Here is a 19,810-nt window from a genome sequence, read left to right as displayed (position 1 = left end):
AAGCTACAGGACAAACATACTCAGACAAATCCAACGATAATGCTCATTCTAGGGCTTCAAATACACTTACATCCAACCTACATTAATTTTAAAGATACTAAAGTTATGCAAAAAATACTGAGTAACAACTTAGTACACAATGATGCTCTGAGAGAATTCTTCCCATTGTACAAGTTTTAAACAAAACTATAAAGATCTTTGTCTGATAAACTTAAAGCATTTTGTTGTCAAGACAGTGCTCATTGTTAACTGTCAGTTTATTCATCTTGAAGGAAAAACGACCTGCACCTCAGACCACTGCATTGTTGACTATTCTAAACAGGATATCCTGTGACATCACTGGACCCTGTATTTCCCTCCTTTCCACCGAAGAGGCTGTCCAGCAGACAGACCTGAGATGAGCAGAACATGAGAGGTCAGAGTCTGCTCAGCTCATTAGCTTCAGTGGCACTAAGAAGTTTTTTTCTGAAAACTTGCTAACTAGTGGGCTCCAGTGTATTTTCTCAAACAATGAAGGCTCTATATACTGTTAAACTGTTTATTGGATTAGCTGAAGCTTCTGACAGCAGGTTTTGACTATTTCCAGTAACAGTTTCTTTCTGTACTGTTTAGGAACCTTGGACAGGTTTCCAATTGGATCTTTGCAATTTGCAAACCTGAACAGTTCTTTCCAGAATCTCAGTTCTATTGTCAAAATGGTTCCATTTAACTTCTTACTGAAGTTTTAGAATGAAACAGTTCACAAAAGGAAACAGGAGAAACCTATTTAGTGGTGTTCATTTTGTAGTTTTTTCAGCCACTAATGTCACCAAATGAGATCCCCGCCGGTCACTTTGTTGCTGAGGAAGTCCCACAACTGAATGATTTATAATAGTGTAGATACTCTCATGCATAAATGACAGGCATTAGCGCATACAGAACAAGAAAACTACAGTTTTGTGATTACGTGGACTAATATTACATTTATTAGAGGTCATAGCAGTTGTTAGCTGATACAAACAACCTCAGATGGAGTAAATGGCAAGTATTCCAATGCTTAGTTCATAAGTTCAATAACACACCAGTGATTGAATAGATATGCTTTTATTGAAGCAGGGTTGGTAGCAGAGCTAAGTCTGATGCAGTTTGGTAGGGGCTGGTAGCAGAGCCAAGCCCTATGCAGTTTGGTAGGGGCTGGTAGCAGAGCCAAGCCTGATGCAGTTTGGTAGGGGCTGGTAGCAGAGCCAAGCCTGATGCAGTTTGGTAGGGGCTGGTAGCAGAGCCAAGCCTGATGCAGTTTGGTAGGGGCTGGTAGCAGAGCCAAGCCTGATGCAGTTTGGTAGGGGCTGGTAGCAGAGCCAAGCCTGATGCAGTTTGGTAGGGGCTGGTAGCAGAGCCAAGCCTGATGCAGTTTGGTAGGGGCTGGTAGCAGAGCCAAGCCTGATGCAGTTTGGTAGGGGCTGGTAGCAGAGCCAAGCCTGATGCAGTTTGGTAGGGGCTGGTAGCAGAGCCAAGCCTGATGCAGTTTGGTAGGGGCTGGTAGCAGAGCCAAGCCTGATGCAGTTTGGTAGGGGCTGGTAGCAGAGCCAAGCCTGATGCAGTTTGGTAGGGGCTGGTAGCAGAGCCAAGCCTGATGCAGTTTGGTAGGGGCTGGTAGCAGAGCCAAGCCTGATGCAGTTTGGTAGGGGCTGGTAGCAGAGCCAAGCCTGATGCAGTTTGGTAGGGGCTGGTAGCAGAGCCAGGACTGGGGTCCCGGCATGACCTCGGGGTGTGGCGGAGAGTCCTTGTGTGTCACGGCCAAGCAGCAGCTGGAGCAGACCCCCCCCCCCCCCCCCCCCCCCGGGAAGCCTGGATAGACGACAGGGAGAAGCAGAGAAGAAAGGGAAGGGTGGGAGGGAGGGTGACAATAACATGCTAGCACAAAGACCAGAGGAACGGGAGAGACTTTATACAGACCTCGTAATTCAAAACGTGGAGTTTGGTCGCATTCCTCCGTGCTTTTTCTGGGCTGATGTGTATTAGTTGATTGGAGTGAATGAGAGTCTTGGTACGCTATATCTTTCTCCCAAACTTTACTCCATAATCTAACTCCATGAAGGGTAGAGTTAAATTGTGGACAATCAGGGTTAAAAATCACAAACTGTACCTTTAATTAAAATAATGTCTGTCAATAAACTGTGCATTTTAAATTGCTTTTTTGAGCAATAAGCTAATTCTCAGTTTGCTGATGGATTATTTGGCAGTTCTTTTGTTGTTATGTAATTGCTGGATGCAGAGCTATGAGATGATTGGACACACCCACCTCTCACAAAATCAATACGATCTCTAGCCTCAATATATTAGCAACTAATCCCTGTAAGTAAGACGGAAAATAAAGTATGATCTAAAGGGCAAGAAAAACAACCAGAACATGGAGAGAAGTACCAACAGAGAGAGAGAAACTAGGTGGTGCGTGGGGCTGAGGAAGGGGATACGAGACATCAGACAAACCTGACTTGTTGATGTGAACTGAAAAAAAACATTCAACTTCGGTGAATCAACTTGATTTGTTCCAGACAGTAAATTCTCCTGTCGCTCGTCTTGTCTCCTCACCTCCACATGAACAGCTTTCTGTCTCTTAATCTACAGAATACAGAGATTCATAGCACCTCAGTAAACATTTGCTCGCTTTAAATCACAAAATGGAGTAGTGATCCCTCCTTTTCTAAAATTGTACACATTTATCTCCTGTGTAGCTACACCCCCCCCCCCCCCCCCCCCTCCAGGTGGGACCCGATCTAGGCCAGAGGAGTGAACAGGTGTGCTTTGCTCAATTCGACACACTTTTATTGCAGAGATAAGAATCACTTCTGCTCCATCTGGGTATTTATTGTCAACAAATACAGAATTGCCGGCCTTGTCTGAGCAGCTGTGGGTGTGTTGTAAATGGACAGTGATATCGGCCTAGTAGGCGGCCTGGGAGGGGCATCTGTCATCGACCAGTCTGACTGGGGGACCACAGGAAGTTGGGCTGCCAGCTGCCAATGGGGATCCACGTACACACAGATCAGCATTTAGCTGTTTGTGTTCCTGCATATGTTTTTAACACTCAGGAAGCAGGCAAGCTGTAGCTACGACACATGACTGATCAGACTTTGCTGGAGACGGTCATGCTGTTATCATGCTATTACTGAGATGTGTGTGTGTGTGTGTGTGTGTGGGGGGGGTGATGGGGGAGTCAGAGTAAAACAATCATCCCACAGAACACTTGAATAAACATACACACTGACAGGTGTGTAAATATTGGCTGACAGGGTTCTAAAGGGAAGCAGACCATCTGAGCGACCAGTTTCTGTTGGAAAAATTGAAGTTATAACTGTTATCCTGTATAAGAATGATTCTGTGTTCAGTATTACTTGGGTGCAAAGAAAGTCCTAACCCCAAATTTGAACTCTGAGTAAACATTCAAGACCCTTATCTTGGGGCTAAGGACTAAGAAGAGGGGGTTTTGGTTGTTTTAAGGAGATATTGTATGACAAAGACTATAAGTGGAGACGCAAGGGCCAGTGATCATTTGAAGAAACCTAACGTGAAGGAGCTTTTACGACCCCAGGACCGGAGATCAGGGTTGATTACATTTAAAAGACGTCATTAATCATTTAGTAGACGCTCTTATCCAGAGCGACTTACAGTAAATACAGGGACATTCCCCACGAGGCAAGTAGGGTGACGTGCTTTGCCCAAGGACACAATGTCATTTTGCACGGCTAGTTATATTGTGGCTTTTTTCTGTTATTAACTTTGTCAGAGGTTTCTAAGGCTGAAGAGAAGGCAAATCCAGTGTTGTCAAACCAATAAAAGGAAATTGAAAACGGCCTCAGAAACAAGCCAGCAGACATTGAGGTGATCGACACAGACATACACCTACAGCTAACAGCAGAATGGGAGACACGATTTCCTGTCAACATCCCACACTCTTTATCCACTTCATCCACACTGACAGCCTGCCCTCTGGGTCAGTGGCCCTTGGCTTTGCCAAGACTAACCTCAGCTCATTGGTTAATCCACCTGTCAATTATAGTTTCCTTCCTGTGTCCTATCAACCAGGATCAGCAGTAGTTGAGCAAGTGGGCGTCGTCCTCACTCCCACTCAGCCTCACACTCATCCGTCACGCTTTTCTTTTGTTGCAAGGTGAAAGAGTTGTCCATCTTACTTTACACTGTTGAATAGAACTGACAGGAGGGCTTATGGACTTCAAGGGACTTTACTGTTAAACATAATTCCAGTCCCTTTGTGTTGTTTATAGTATGTTACTAGACATCTGTTGAGAAGAGGACAGACAATGTGCAGAGACAATATAGGAGGCAGATGCTGTCTCTAACCACTTTTTAATTGGCTGTCACTGTGTGATGGTGCATTTGGATGTTAATGTGTTTATGTGACAGTATGTGGTGGGTGGCTTTGGATAAACACATTTTAGGCAGAGCATAATACGGCTCCAAATAGGTAAATGGACACCAAGAAGCAGACATGGAAGAAACACATTAATTGAATTTACATGAAGTGAATTGAAATGCAAAGCTCCTTATTGAGCCATGTCCATTTGTATCATAATATGCAAATGTGTCTACTGGGAGAGTTGATTCACTTTACTAAGACGGGTGACAAAAGATAAATAGCTAATTGCATTAACATTTTCTAAATGTCTCGTTTAGATAAACATGTGCATGTTTGACCTGGCAGGTGTCTCAAGTTTGATTACTAGAATAATAATCGCAAACATGCATGTTTATATCTAATTCAACCCTCTTCTCTCTCCTCTTATTCTTTCCTCTCTCTCGACTTTCTTCTACTCTCCTATAGCTAAAGCTCAGCAGTCTGGTACAAACACATCAGTCATCTGTCCCTGCTCATATACCCAGAACATGTTCCAAGAGCAGCAGCAGTGAGGAGGAGAGGAAAAGGATATGAAAAGGTGAAGAAGAACTGCTGCCGCCCTTTTTCCAAATTCCGGCCCTCAATTATTAGGAATTATACCAATTTAATATATATTCAGCCTTGCTCACCCGTTGCTCTTCCAACTCAGTTTCTTGATAACAGTGCCACCTTTTCAGAAGTATTATCTACGTCTAAAGCTGCCAAAAACCCATACTGGAATGTTGGGCTCCTAAACATCAGATCTCTATCCACAAAGGCCGTTTTGATTAATGATCTGATGTCTGACTGCAGCCTGGACCTGATTGGTTTCACCGAAACCTGGCTAAAACCTGATGAATATTTCCCCCTGAATGAAGCTTCGCCTCCTGATTTTGCGTATTCACACATCCCTCGTGTTTCAAAGAAAGGTGGTGGTGTTGCTATGTTATATAAAGCTAGCTTCAACCTCAGCCTAAAATCTGTCAATACCTTTAAATCATTTGAGATAATTTGTATGAAACCACCAACTACTTTAAAAAGGACTAATTCTACTACTGTTGCCCCCCCTCCTTCGTTTTGTATAGTTACTCTATACCGGCCCCCTGGCCCATACTCCCTCTTCCTTGAGGAATTTGCTGATTTTAGTGCTGATCTTGTGACATACACTGACAATATCTTAATTATGGGTGATTTTAACATTCATGTCGATGACCCAAAAGATCCTCTAAGTAAGGCCTTTACTGCTCTTATGGATTCCACAGGTCTCACTCAGGTGGTTTCTAAACCTACCCATCTTCACTCGCATACATTGGATTTAGTTCTCACGCGGGGAATCAAGATTAGTGATGTCATTGTTCATACCCACAATCCTATATTATCAGACCACTGCCTGGTAACCTTTAAAATGGATCTCTGCCAGAGCCTTGGAGGCACCCAGAATATTTCTATTAGCCGCTGCTTAACCCCAAATACAGCTCTGGAACTGGCTAGTATTCTACCCGCTGCACTAGAAGCACTTGATGTCCCGAATAAATCATTAAATGCTAAAACAAGGGATCTGAATTTGGTTCTTCAGCAATCCCTAGATTCTGTTGCTCCACTCAAACCAAGGAAAAGAATAGACAAGAAACTGGCTCCATGGTATTCAGAGGAAACCCGCACTCTCAAGAGGTCCACTAGAAAATTAGAGCGTAAGTGGCGTACCACTAAATTGGAGGTTTTCCGCCTGGCCTGGAAGGACAGCCAAATAGAGTACAAGCAAGTCCTCATCAGGTCCAGATCAGAATATTTCTCTAAGTTGATTAGTAAGAACAAACACAACACTAAGTTCCTATTTGATACTGTTGCAAAACTCACTAAGAAAAGTACACTCTGTGTTAGTTCAGATCTCTCTCCCAATGATTTCTTAGATTTCTTTGACCAAAAAATCTATGCAATAAGGGACAAACTACAGACTAGTCCTGGAGGAGTGGCCATCAACACTGATTTTCCCTCTGTACCCAGCATTCTGCATGTTGAGACTCTCACTCACTTTAACCCTATTTCTATGGAAGCATTCATCAAGCTGATAGATTCCTCGAAACCCACTAGCTGCCTTCTCGATCCCCTCCCTGCCAAACTTTGTAGGGAACTTCTCCATATTATTGGACCGCCCATGCTTAGTATTATTAATGAATCTCTTGTAACTGGACAAGTCCCTGACGATTTCAAACAAGCTATTATCAAGCCCCTTCTTAAAAAACCAAACCTGGATCCAGGTTGTCTTAGCAATTACAGGCCCATTTCAAATTTGCCATCTCTCTCCAAAATTTTGGAAAAAGCTGTGGCAAAACAGCTCACTGAGCACCTCTCCTCAAATCAGCTCTATGAACCTCTCCAGTCTGGATTTCGTCTTCACCACAGCACTGAAACTGCATTAGCCAAGGTAGTCAATGATCTATTATTAGCCTCTGACGCGGGCTTTAGCTCTGTCCTTGTTCTTCTAGACCTAAGTGCAGCTTTTGACACTGTAGATCATGAGATTCTCCTGGAACGTATGGAGAACTATGTTGGGATTTCTGGTACTTCACTTCAGTGGTTCAGATCGTATCTATCTGATAGATCACAATATGTCCACTATGATGGTTGCTCATCCAGGAGCTCCATTGTAAAATACGGAGTACCACAGGGTTCAGTTTTAGGCCCTCTGTTATTTTCACTCTATATGTTGCCTTTAGGAAACATAATTAGAAGTTTTGGGGTAGATTTTCACTGCTATGCAGATGATACTCAGCTATACATGTCTATAAAGCCGGGAGAATTTCCACATGCTATGGAAACCTGTGTTTCCGGGTTGAAAACTTGGATGACTGCAAATTTCCTTCTTCTTAATTCGGATAAAACCGAGGTTCAAATTTTTGGTCCGAAAAAACACCGAAATAATTTATCCCATCTAACCTTAGACTTAGACGGCGTCAAAGTATCTCAAAGCCAGCTGGTAAAAAATCTGGGAGTCACAATGGACCCAGACCTTTCATTTGAGTACCATATTAAGCAAATCACCAGAACAGCATTTTTCCATCTACGTAATATTGCCAAAATACGAAAATTCCTCTCAAAGGATGATGCTGAAAAACTAATACATGCTTTTGTTACGTCCCGATTGGACTACTGCAATGTGTTGTTCTCTGGCCTCCCAATTACCTACCTAAAAAACTTACAGCGGGTGCAAAATGCTGCTGCTAGACTATTGACTAAAACTAGAAAGTTTGATCATATAACATCGACTCTTATCTCTTTACACTGGCTCCCTATCCAAGCCAGAGCTGATTTCAAAGTTCTACTACTAACTTACAAATCTCTGCATGGATTGGCACCACTGTACCTCTCCGGTCTCCTTGCACCCTATTGCCCCGCAAGGTCTCTAAGATCTCAAAATGCCGGCTATCTGGTAATACCCAAAGTTAAGAAAATAACTGCTGGAGGTAGGGCGTTCTCATATAGAGCACCTCTTCTTTGGAACAAATTACCCATCTCAATTAAGGAAGCTGATACTGTCTCGACATTTAAAACTAGATTAAAAACGTTCTTGTTTAGTCAATTCTATGATTGTTAAAGGGAAGTATGTGTGTACTTTCTATGTAAACCTGGGATGTGTGCTTGCCTATGTGTGTATCACATGTAACTTTTAAATTTTAATTATAGCTTATGTTCACATTGCCCAGCTAGATGTTACAAATAAAGTAAACCTGTTACTGTATATTGTTAGTATTATTATTATTATAGTTCCGTTGCTGTATATTGTTACTGTTATAGTTTTTATTACTAGTTGGAGACAACGGGGGACTGGCTGTTTTCATCCTTATTCGTATAAGTATAACCTACTTTAGAGTTCTTTCCCCTGGAACAGATTTCATGTTCCAACTGAGGGGGGCTGTCGTTGTTTTGGTGTGTGGGGCTGCATCAAATACCCTTTTTGCTCTGTTAAATTGCTGCACTAGTCCACACTTGACCGGTGGGGATCTCATTCTATTTTGACTGTAACTGTTAGCTGCTCCTGGCATTCTCTAATCCCTGCTCTCCTCTCTGTCCCCCCCCCACACATTCCCTGTGGTGTGGGGGGTTTGAGCTGTCAGGACCTGCTTGGTCGTCGGTCTGCCAACGCTGAACCAGGTCGTCACCCGGAATCCAGTCTCCATGACGGCCAACAGCGAGTTTCCCGGTCCCATCCAACGTCTATAAAGCCGAACAATGGATTTTGGTGTTTCAAAACCCATTGACACTGTATGACTATGTTTAGCTTGTGTTCTGCTCCTCTCTCTTACCAACCGTCTCTGGAGGAGGGGATCCCTCTCTGAATTGCTCCTCCCAAGGTTTCTTCCATTTTTTCTCCCGGTGGGAGTTTTTCTGGGAGTTTTTCCTTGTCTTCCTTGAGGGTTTAGGTTGGTTGAGGGGCAGTTCTATGGGCGCATGTGAAGCCCTCTGTGACATGCTTGCGTGTAAAAAGGGCTATACAAATACATTTGATTTGATTTGATTTGAAGAAGAAAAGGGCATGCCTGTCCAGGGAGAGAGGAAAGGAGAAAGAGCCTGGCCTAGACAGGAACAGAGAGATCGGAGATCCATCCAGCCTGGCACACTTCATGTTATATGTTGATGAATGTGATGCCATTCTAAACACGTGTGTTCTGACGGCATGTCCATAGGGCACCCAGAAGGGCCCTCAGATGTGGATCTGAACAGAGGGTGGATATAGACGGGTCTCCTTGCTCAGTCACTCCATTGTTATCCTAGAATAGGTTTATTGGTTGCTGTCACCCTCCCACTGGCTTCCAGTGGAGCTAAACGCAGTCTCTCCTCTCACCCTGTCCACAGCCGGTACAAGCTGTTCCCTCCAGGCTCTCTGACGAGCTTCAAACTGTTAGGCAGCTTTGATCAGTGAAGGCTTGAGTGCACATACAATAATATTGACTACCCCGACCGGCGACATTCTGTCATTTTTTGGATTGTGCAAGATGATATAGAAATATTTGGGTTGCTATCTTCACTAGATGTGTATGTGAGAGATGTAGTGAGGCCCCATCTGTGGATCAACAAACAGCTGACTCTGCCTGTGCAGAATGAGAGCTCTTTGCAGCTCTCCCTCTAGCACTGTAATCCCTTTGTGTCTGTTTAGTGAGTCTTTGTTGGACACAGCAGCAGACTCAACACAGATGTGGCCTTGCCCTCCTCACAAACACGGAGGTGGTGGAACAATCGGTGTATGATCAGGAGTTTACATTGAATAATCAATTTATTCCGGTCTCCAACCAAGTTTGTTCAGACTCAGCAGTGTCAATAGTATAAGAGATGCAGGGGACAGGGAAAGGCCTGGTTTGGCCTGCTAAAGACAGATTTTGGCCCAATTTCATAGGTCAGACATTGTGAAATAGTGTGTGGACAGTGCAGAAAATCTCTTACGCAGAACTCTGTTGCAAAAGCGCAGCACGATGACAGCAGCATCAGAGGGGAAATTACTTTCTTGACCTGCTTTTAAAAACGTCACACAGTTCAATAGTTCTGGTCACGGATGAAACTTTCCATCATGTTCGGAAATCACGACAATCCTTCCATCTCTGACCAGAGAATTGGGTGTGAGAGTGGAACATTTTAAAACTGGGCCAAAACATAGGACAAACAGCACAGTACTGTAAACATACACACATACACACTCTCTCTCTCTTTCTCTCTCACACACTTACGGAAACTGTGAACATCTCTCTCTGGTTTGACATATCCCATGTGTGATGAGTAGTGAGTTATGATGGTTCTGTGGATGATGCATTTTCTCACGTGACGTCTCCATCACCTCTTGACCTTACATGAAGCTTGTCCAGGAATATTACTTTGGCCTAATGGGCCTCCAGTCGGTGGGTGGTCTGCGGTTCAATCTCTGGCGGTTTCATCTAGGTCTACGTTTTGTTCCATCAAACTGATTTTATCCAATTTTCCTTAAATTGAAACAGTAAAAAACATGAACTTATCACTCACTGGTCACCAATTTTGGTTGAACTCATCCATTGAGAAACAATGGTCACATGAACTATTTGTTTCAATCCTCGCTCCCTCTAACTCTCTCTCTCTCACACACACACACACACACACACACACACACACACACAAACTCTTATGATTCCAAGGCTGTGAGTACCAAGCTCTGTTCGCAAGGAGGAATTTCCTCTTAGACTGAACACATTCAGGTTCATCACGCCAAGTCGGCACTTAAGAAGACGGTAACAATGATCCCATGTGGCACAGTGCCTTGCACTGTCGCTTTTCAGCAACAAGGTCCAGGGTTCGATTCCTGCATGGGGCCTTGTTCTGTGCTCAGGTGTCTCTCGGGCCCTTCTGTGTACAGCGTACATGTTTTCCCTGTGCTCAGCAGGATATAAAGGATGCAGAACAGACCGTTCTCCTGCCCATGTTCCTGGCCAGGATATGGGTGAGCACTTGGACTTGGCCCCTGGGCGCTGCTCCTGGCTGCCCTGGGAGGAAGGGCGGATGGGAGGAAGAAGGATGTGTTCTCCACCGTGATGTGTTCCACCATGGTTGGGATAAATTAAGGGTTTCTTCTTCTAAGCCTGGAGCTTGTTCATCCTTCAAGTCCCCCTTGGCACAGGATATGTCCGCCATGAAGTGATTGGATAGGAATCCTCATTGTAATTCCTCTCCAGTCGTCTGGGCAGTGCCCCCCCCCCCCCCGACACATACACACACACACATGACAGAAGGGTTTCCCTCATGACAGGAAGGTCAAATTCCATCTGAGACCAGCTGTCAATCAAAAGATGACTGGGGATAATACTATCTCAGCTTACAAAGAATTGACCATCAGATCACATCACAACCTTTCTGATTGGCTCACAGTTGTCACGTGATGTGCTCTGGGTCTTTACCCATTGGTCTGGAGCAAGAACCTGCCAACAAGAGGGTGACAGGAAGTAGGTGGTGTTTGATAATTGTTCCCGTGGCACCCACACACCCCTCATCCCCCACTCACCCCAGCTGTGGTAGCCCTGCAGGGCTGTGTGTGTAAGAGAGATAAGAAAGCAAGAGAAGTGAATGTATGTGTGGGACGCATAATGTTGCCCCCTCTCACAGATGAGTAATCTGCCCTGCCAGCTCCTCTCCCCTGGGTCCTAGCCCCTGAAACTCCAGAGATCCCCGCATGACATCTTCTTCCCATAACATTACAGACACAAGCACACACACACAGACACACGGACTGTTTATATTTCTCTTCCTGTCAGGGAGGGAGGGGGTGGGGGCAGGGGAGGTCTAGCTAAGGAACGTCATGTGTTTCCGTAGAATTCCACAGAAGGTCGTCCACTGCTGCTGATCCTCCCCAACTTTCTAATGAAGTGTCCGACCCCCCCAACCCTCCCCCCTCCCTTCCCAAAGAACACAGATTAAAAACAGAGGTGGTAAACGGGAGGAGTATTTGGCAAGGTAAAAGAGTGGGCTGAATGTCTCTCCTGAACTGTAACTCAACAGTTAATCTAAACTAACTAACTTGGTAATCTTGAGTTTAATCTGACTACAAAGTTAAAACATTTATGTTCTCCCTCCTCGCTTTTCATGCTCCTTTAACCTTACCTTCAATCTTTCTCTTTTCCTTATCGCTGTGTGTCTCTCTCTCTCTCTCTCTCTCTCTCTCTCTCTCTCTCTCTCTCTCTCTCTCTCTCTCTCTCTCTGTCTGTCTGTCTCTCTCTGTCTCTCTGTCTCTCTCTCATTCTATCTGCCTACTTTCTTTCTCTCTCAGAACAGTGATCTATGGGATGTCTAACTCCTTGTGATTGTGCAAGATGGCATAGCGGGTGGGTGGAGGCAAGGCAAAGAAGATGATGATTACTGTGTGTGGGGGTGGAGAGATTGAGTAGGGGAGCCTGTAACCACAGAACCATGGGGAAATACTTCATTACCTGAGAAGAGACTGGCTTTTATGTAGGTGAGTCCACCCGAGACAAAAGGAGAGAACAATCTCTGTTTGGGGAAAGTATTGTGTGATTGTTTGATAGGCCTGTATACTTAAGAGTCAGTGTCTGAGGTCTCTGTTTACAGTAATATGTCATAGAGTGTAGGACCAGTCTGATATTTCTGGAAATCATCCCTATTCAGAACCCATGTCACTGACCAAAATCATTTTCTGTTGGAATCTTCCTACTACTAATGGTACTGCCAGCATAAGCACAGATGATGTACTGTACAATACACGACCTTACAGCCTCTCAGACATACAGGATGACAATGGACATCTCGGTACCATACGCTCAAAGCATCGGCAAACAAGCAGGACTGTTTGCTAAAAGCTTTGTCTTGAAAGGGAAGGTTGTCTTTCCCTTGAAACACTTTCGTGAAACACTTGCTGTCGTAATTATCCCACAGGTCATGACTAAGACTGTAATGTGTCTGTTCACAATGCATGAACAGACGCAGAGAGCGGCCATGCACAAAAACACATTATCTAGGTTCTGTTTGTTGAAGAGGGCAAAGGTCTCAATTGGCAATTCACAACTTGGCTAGGGTAGGTCTTTTGATATCCATTACAGTAACAATCTGTTCCCCACCCATTGTAGAGCGTACGATTACCTGCAAGTAGAGAAATGCTGACAGACATGTCACACACCAAGGACCTTAGTACTCAGAATGTGGAAGAAGAACACAGAATGTGCAGTCAGGAACAAAGAACCTGCAGCCCAGAGATGTCTGAATGATAACAGCTGCCAAACGTGACATGTGACTTGCTCCTACAGACTCTCACACACACCAAATCACTGCATGCATGCTTGTCTGCCTATTGCAATAAATACCCTCCACTACCCTCACTTCCACCACCCCCCTCCCCTATACACTCACAGACACACACACACAACCCATAAATACTGTAACTACAAGGGGTTGAGTTTGAACCTTGTAAAAACCCATTTAGGAAATGAACCTCCTCTGATTGAAATGCATTTATCTGTCAAACATTCAACTGTAGAAGAAGGAGGAGGGGGAGTAGGAGATGGAAGTGGAGGAAAATAACATGAAATAGGAATAGGGATAGAAAGTGGAGGTGGGCGCAAAGAAGGATGAGGGTCTGTCACCGGAAATGATGATGTCACCCAACAGGTCCCCAAATATCAATATCTGAAATAGGCAGACCGGCAGATGGGCAGATAGACAGACAGACAGACAGACAGACAGACAGACAGACAGACAGACAGACAGACAGACAGACAGACAGACAGACAGACAGACAGACAGACAGACAGACAGACAGACAGACAGAAAGGCAGAAAGGCAGGCACAGAAAAATAGACAGGCAGGCAGACTGACAGTTTGTGGGCTGATGGCCAGAGTTCTGCATTGCTTCAAGGACAGCAGGTCAGCAGTGAGGCCTTAATCGATGAGAAACACAATAAATGTTCCTCATCGTCATAAAAGTTTCGATGGAGACTGAAAGAGGAGCCATAAACGCTAAGTCCATAAAAGTGCCCTTCATTCTCAGAGGAAACTCTGCATCTTACCCTTTCTTTTTCTTTCTCACTCTCCCCCCGCTCTCTCTCTCGTCCTCCATCTAGTTTAACTTGTGAAAGTCGTGGGGAGGTGTACAGGGGAGTTTGGGGTGGCTGTGATCAGTCATGTCGAGGGTACAGGGTTTGGGTTAATGAAACTGTCGTCCTGAGTGGAACACGCCACTTCATCTGCAGAAGCTTAGCCCTCAGCCCCTTCCTCACCTCAGAACCTGCACTGCACACATTCATCCCAGTCTGGACACACACACTCATATACACACTCACACACACACACTCATACACACACACTCAGACACATGCACACACATGCAGGTGCACAAATTCAGACATGGAACCACTTACACACAAAATGACACACATATTCCTTCAAGTGTACACACAGACAGTTATATTTATAGTTGCAGAAAGAGAGAACGGCATCAAATTCTGCTTAATCTGTTTTTAATGTGCAATTACTCTGTATGTCACGGTGCTTTACAGGGTGGTAATTTATTTCCGCTGGTGGAGGGTAAACTGGAAGGTGGGAGGAGAAGAGGAGGAGAAGAGGAAGAGAAGGGAGAGGAAGGAGGAGGACAAGGAGTTCCTTATTGTTTTGTTCTCCTTCAACTTAATTTGGGATGGATGCTGATGGATTCTATATATGGACCAAAATGCGACTGAGCAACATTTCCTAAAGACTTTCAACATCTCCAACTAAACTGAGCAACAGATGAAGATTGAGAGAGCAACCTGGAGAACAAGCTTCACAAAAGCAGCACTTTTACATTTGAACAGATTTATCTGGCTGTGGCTGACACACTCAATACTCAATTATATTTACTTGCTAAAAAGCTAAGATAACTCTCTCTCTCTCTCACTTTCTCTCTCTCTTTCTCTCTCTACCATTCTCTCTCTCTCTCTCTCTCTCTCTCTCTCTCTCTCTCTCTCTCTCTCTCTCTCTCTCTCTCTCTCTCTCTCTCTCTCTCTCTCTCTCTCTCTCTCTCTCTCTCTCTCTCTCTCTCTCTCTCTCTCTCTCTCTCTCTCTCTCTCTCTCCAAAAGGTATGATGTGGCATCAGGACTGGTTACTCTTTCTTCCATGTGTGGAACAGTCAGAGCGTGTTGTAACAGTCAGAGCGTGTTGTAACAGTCAGAGCGTGTTGTAACAGTCAGAGCGTGTTGTAACAGTCAGAGTGTGTTGTAACAGTCAGAGCGTGTTGTAACAGTCAGAGCGTGTTGTAACAGTCAGAGCGTGTTGTAACAGTCAAAATGTTGTTACAGTCAGAGCGTGTTGTTACGGTCAGAATGTTGTAACAGTCAGAGCGTTTGTTGCAGTCAGAGTGTTATAACAGTCAGAGCGTGTTGTAACTGTCAGAATGTTGTTACAGTCAGAGCGTGTTGTTACGGTCAGAGCGTGTTGTAACAGTCAGAATGTTGTAACAGTCAGAGCGTTTGTTGCAGTCAGAGTGTTATAACAGTCAGAGCGTGTTGTAACTGTCAGAATGTTGTTACAGTCAGAGTGTGTTGTAGCAGTCAGAGTGTTGTAACAGTCAGAATGTTGCTACAGTCAGAGTGTGTTGTAGCAGTCAGAGTATTGTAACAGTCAGAGTGTTATAACAGTCAAGCGTGTTGTAACAGTCACAGTGTTGTAACAGTCAGAGCGTGTTGTAACAGTCAGAATGTTGTTACAGTCAGAGCGTGTTGTAGCAGTCAGTGCTGTAACAGTCAGAATGTTGTTACAGTCAGAGCGTGTTGTAGCAGTCAGAGTGTTGTAACAATCAGAGTTTTATAACAGTCAGAGCGTGTTGTCACAGTCAGAGTGTTGTAACAGCCTTGGCCTTTCCCTTCAGAGGAGAAGCTGATTGAGGTCCTCACAATGCACATGAGCAAATACACATTCACACAGTCAAACCATACACAAACACACAGCCACAGATGCAGCCACACAGGGCCGGCCCTAGGGTTTTGGGGCCCCTAAACAAAAATAATGTATAAGGCCCGTTTGATTGGCAAACTTTTTTTTTTGTACAAATTTTTTTTGGGGTCGGGCCAGCCCTGCAGCCATACACACAAAAACAGAAACAAATAAGTACACACACACACACTGACATGCATGCACCCACAGGCAAAGCGACACAGACTCATACACACACACCCCTTATCTACAACAGATTGAATTGGTTGGCTTTTGTTCAAAAGTCAACAGTGAGTACAAAGCATTCAGTCTCAGTGAAGAGGGGGGGTTCTGTTCAATACATTGCTATGGCCCCTATTTTTCCCTTGAGGTCCTGTGGCCCGTTTTTTAGAGCATCTCTCCATCCTGCACCCCTACCCTACCGTAGGAAAAACAGAAGCCCTCGCCGCTCCTGAGCCCCTGAGAGTGAATCCTAAGAGTTTTGTCATTAACCATGAATTGCTCTTTTTGTATTTACACTATTTCCTACTTTCGGGGAGCTGACAGGATTGGACAATCGGGGAGTTTTAGGATGCAACAGGATGCTCAGAACACAATGCGGAGACACGGTCTGCCAATTCTGTCTGCAGCAATCTGTTTCTTTGTCAGAGAGAAGGGACTCTCAGCAGAATTCTGGACATGCGCCATTAATTACAAAAAATGAAGAAAATCCTCTCCACCCAAGCCGATCTGTCATTTGTTTGGTTTCCCACAATTTGAGGCTTTCCTCCACAGGGATTATAAGAAGCTGATTTAGACCCAGTGTCTCTCACTGTAGCCCAGCCCCTAAGAAGATGTTTCCCACCTGGATATAGAGGTTGTAAAGATTCAGACGTCCATTAGCAGTTCTGTTCTACTGGCTTACTGTAGCTTGTAGGATACTATACAGATCTGTATCGTAGCCTACCTTTCTTATCACGTAGCTTTTATGATTTACGCTGTTCTGTTCATAGCTACAAAAGTAATACATTTACACAACATTTACAGAGTAGACTAGAGCCGAGAATTTGAGATTTACGTGGTCTCTCCAGAGTTGAAAGCTGTGCCTTTAATTTGGGCTTGAAAGTTGACAGAGTAGCAGAATTGCTTGTCCCTTTCTCACACACACACACACACACACATTCACACACAGAGCAGAGGTTGCCAGCAGAGGCAGTGTAGGAGGTGGAAGGCTAGTCAGGGAGCTGTCAGTTGTTTGGCATTTCATATATATAGAAATAAACCAAAATGGACATGAATTGAATTATTCGCTGCAAAGAGCAATATTTCCTCCAGGCGACTGCTTGAGTACAGATTCTTGAACATACTGAAGCATTATCATCATTGGGATTTACGTAATTATTTACCAGATTTAGCACCGGTATGAACACCTACACATTTGTCTCAGGAGGCTATAAAGAAAATTGTGTATTTTTTCAGTGATTGAAAAGTTACTTTTAAGTTGTTCATCATATGTAGTTGTTGTTCCATCTCACTCTTCTTTTTTCATCTTTCTATTCTCTTTATGTTGCATTGACGATAGTGATGTACCAGTCTCTCAGAAATTGTTCTATGTTAAGAAAGCAAAGAAAAATGTATTTCCCTGTTGCGTTCTCTTGAGTGAAAGAAAAACTGCAAACGTGGCAAACATCTCTACAGCTTCCCACGTTGGTCTGAAAAGGAAATTCCTCCACTGATCAATAATCAACAACCACTGCACAACAACTAGGTTAACCTTGTGTTACACAATAATCCTCAGAGTATATCTACACCTGAATATAAAATAGATTTTTCTTTTGTTTGTTTGCAATGGAAATATATCAATCCCTGTTCATTTTCCAGTCGTCCTTGCAGAGATATTGAAAACCAGGACAACTAATATAACCCATCAGGGACTCATTTGCACATGACTGTAATAATGGGTCCATGTTTGAAAACGCCCCACCAGGAAATGTTTGTTATCTGGCTGCCCACCCTCTTGTTTTGTCCACAGGGGGAGATTTACCATGTGTATGCACCCGGTGAACAGACCCACCGGTCTGCCAATCACACACCCTGCGGCCCTGCAGTCACACAGATACCTTATGTGTTTGGCTAAGCTGCGGAATCCTCATACTGTACTGAACAAACATAATGTTCATTAAGCGGTCGGCTCCTGTTTATTTGACAGTAAATGTTTATGAAGGAACGTAACCTTTGGTGTTTGTTCAGCTTTCCTGCCTGTCCATTTTCATATTATTCTAATTAGACTGGATACCTCGTTTTGTTTCAGTAATATGTCTTTGGGATGTGGAACTGAATCACAGTGACCTCTATAAACACACGGCACACATTCTGCTCTTTTGTGTCTTCTGATTAGTTACTCATTCACTTGACCTGGAATTTGCTTCTTTAAACGTCAATAAAACAATACAGAAACATTTACAATTGCTGTCTACACTGAATGGTGTTAAGTGTTGTCTCAAGTGATAGTGGGTTTCTCATTGTTCCAATCATAACCAATTTGTTGAGTACAATGAGATATATACCATAGTACATGCACTTAATTGCCACCCTTTATGCAGGTTTTGACACCGTTGTATCTGTTTAATATGTAAACTTATTATGAGAGTGTTCAAGACTGTGCATGAAGGTAACCCCATTTCTGAGCAACTTCCATTTTATTGAATAGGATGTTGTCAAGCCAAGGCTAATCTTCAAGATCATCGTTGAATTTTTCTTGGCTTCTTCTGTTGCTGGTTGTCACACTCTGAAAACGGATTTCTGCTGTTTGCGACAACAGGGTACAAAGAGGAAATGTCTCCAGATGTCCTGACAAAGGGTTGGAACTCTTGACACGTTAAGAAATATGACCCTGTACTCTAAGAACAGACATGTCTGAGGGAAGAAAAATGTTTGTTTATTACGAACTTACACAGGCAACAATGGCCAACCTGTTCAGTTCTCGGGGTTAGCGGCAATGTGTAGTCCGTAGGCTGTGTGAAACCCTTTTGACCTTTTTGCTTAGAAAAGAGCATCAATAATTCATCCAAAGTTCCCGAATTTGCATCACTCCCCTCTGAATATTTATCCGCCTCTGATAATCATAACAGATGAACAGGGTCTTGCTTGTGTGTGGTTATATAACTTTTAAATCACTCCTGCCTCTACTCATGTTTACTAAATCCGCCAGGGTCGCTGTCAGAAAGGATTATTTTAGGTGTCAGAGTTTTCTCTTTGAGGGAGGACACTGAGACCATGTTTAGTAGTGACAGGTCTGTCCCCCTCTACACGGTGTGTCTCTGACAGAGGAGATTCATATTCAAAATCTTGCGCTTTTGCTAGCATGGGAGGCCTGTGATGAGGAACCCAGCATGCCAATGTTCCTCCAATCTTACGGAGATTTCGAGAGAAAGAGAGAGTTAGGGAGAGGGAGAGTGAAAGAGAGAGGATGTCAGAGACAACGCCTGGTTACTTCCTTCAGAAAGAAGAGCTGGGAGGTTCCTCACCGTGTACATGACAAGTTCCTCTCAGATGGTCCATTCGACAAGTTTGAGGGAGATGACCTTGAAGGTCAAAGCAGCGCATGGGGTGCCTCTGGTTCAGATCCAGGTGCTGGATCCTGGGAGGTCGGTAGGAACAGATGGAGGAAGGTAATTGAAATATAAGATAGGAATCTGTCTGGATAAGCAATGGAATGTTGCACATCACTCACTCAAAACTAGGGAGGGAGGGAGGGAGGGAGGGAGGGAGGGAGGGAGGGAGGGAGGGAGGGAGGGAGGGAGGGAGGGAGGGAGGGAGGGAGGGAGGGAGGGAGGGAGGGAGGGAGGGAGGGAGGGAGGGAGGGAGGGGGAGGGAAGAGATGAGGGGAGAACACGGATGTTCACAGTGAGGCAGGGCACTGCCTCTCCTTCTCACACGATCGTATTAAGTGATTAAGAGAAGGAGCATAAACTGTGATGTTCATTATCTGACTGCATCCAAGCTTAGTCAACCTTGAAAGCGGG

The sequence above is a fragment of the Hypomesus transpacificus genome, chromosome 8 (genome assembly GCF_021917145.1).
Source record: "Hypomesus transpacificus isolate Combined female chromosome 8, fHypTra1, whole genome shotgun sequence".
NCBI lineage: Eukaryota > Metazoa > Chordata > Actinopteri > Osmeriformes > Osmeridae > Hypomesus > Hypomesus transpacificus.
Note: the sequence above shows the minus strand (reverse complement) of the source record.